Source organism: Mesitornis unicolor, unplaced genomic scaffold (genome assembly GCF_000695765.1).
Source record: "Mesitornis unicolor isolate BGI_N332 unplaced genomic scaffold, ASM69576v1 scaffold28767, whole genome shotgun sequence".
NCBI lineage: Eukaryota > Metazoa > Chordata > Aves > Mesitornithiformes > Mesitornithidae > Mesitornis > Mesitornis unicolor.
This window is the reverse complement of record NW_010196224.1, coordinates 1-1,669: the sequence shown is the minus strand read 5'-3', so window position 1 is coordinate 1,669 and position 1,669 is coordinate 1. Positions and strand designations below refer to the sequence as shown.

Sequence of the window (1,669 nt, the reverse complement as noted above, 5' to 3'; positions counted from 1 at the left end):
TAATTATAACACAGGTTTCTGCTAAACTAGAAAGAAGTCTGAGTAACATGTAGTTAGAAGTTTTGCTCAGAAACTGAATTTTACCACCGCAATGAAAAAAAAATTGTTTTCCCTCTCCAGGCTGTATGCGGGAATAGCATCTTTAAGATGAAACGGCAAGATACCCGCTACAATATATTTTTTGGTTTAAAACAATAGTGGTATTTCCTGCAGAGCAGTTTGTAACGCACATTCCATCTTACGGTTACAGAGGAGCATGTTTACACGCCAGTTACAGTAAAAATGTTCAAAACAGCAGCTGGTAGAAAGTCAGGAGACACTTTTTAAGACAACAGGGTTTGGTTTCCCACAGCCTCTGCACCTTTTAGAAACTGGTACACCTTAAGAGTAAAGCAGGATCATTCTCGCCTGGTAAAGCCATCATGTGGCTTTATGCACACACAGACCATGACCAAGATGCAATTCAGATGACAAGAAAAACCAAAAAAAAAACCCCAAGTCCATAGAAATCATTGATTTTACTGTAAAGCTTGCTGGTTTGAAGATTAGTAATTGTAAAAGCTAGATCTTACCATTAGCATTTTTCCCACAGATGAGATGCTCGTAAGGTTGCAACACTCCCCAAAGTTCAGCATCGTTGTTGATAACCATCTCCAGGATTTCAGCTGAGATCTCTCCTCCTCCACCATCTGGGCTCTGACTTGTCAAAACCCTAGCCTTAATCTCTTCTACAAGGTTTTCCATGCAAGCCGTTAAAGAGATGGCTGCATATTCATGGATCCTAACTGAGATCCTAGTGTCCACCATCCACCTGAAAAATCTCCCCACTGAAAATGTGAGGCCACATCTGGCTGATTTACCTTTCCTCAGTCCGTCTCCAGCACTCATGCTGTACAGAGAGAGAGCCTTGACAGTCGCCAAGACACAGCTTTCTGACAACGACCAGCTCTGGATGAGCTTGATAGCGCTCTGCACCTCAAACCTGGTGCATCTGGAGTGCATCACGCTGAGCCGCTGAGCCTCCCTGGAGATCCTGATCAAGGCGCGCCTCAGCAACTGCGAGAGCCGCCTGACAGCTTCCTGAGAAAAGGTTCTGGTATTGCCATCTCCCTTCACTTTTCTGAGTATTTTTCCAATGTCTTCATCAGTCCACGGGTATTCCTCTAGATCTGGCAGCTTAGGACACTTGGAAAAGATATCTGCAACCTCGGGGTCTTCTGGCAGAACAGTGTTCACGGTATCCCAGCTGTTATTCCTACTGTTCATGGAGCCAGAGTAGTACCACCAGTTGCCTCTGTGCTGAGAGGTGAAGGCTTGCGAGTTGGACTTGGAAGAAGACAGACTAAGAGACCTGCAGGAATCCCCTGCCCCATAACCAGAGTCCAAAGTTAAATCCTCCAGGGTCTTCAGAGTAGAGCTGTATATCCCAGCCATAGGAAAAATGGGTTGAGCCAAACAGAAGAGCACAAAAGGTGAGGTTGGGACAGATCCCTCCTGCGCCTCCCGAGCCAGAGCCGCCTGCCCTACCAACGGCACGGGAGGATTCGCAGCACAGCGGGAAGGAGCCCTCCCCGCACGCCGGCTCCGCCGAGGGCCAGCTACCTCCATCCCGCGGGGAGGCTGCGCTCAGCCATCTTCTGTCTCGGGAGGGAAGGAGGGAGGGCAGGAG

General features: G+C 48.1%; 1 pseudogene; it reads right to left on the bottom strand.

The window, feature by feature from the left end:
• Positions 1-561: 561 nt before the first annotated feature.
• On the bottom strand, positions 562-1,434 carry LOC104543724 (annotated as a pseudogene).
• Between the last annotated feature and the right edge of the window lie 235 nt (positions 1,435-1,669).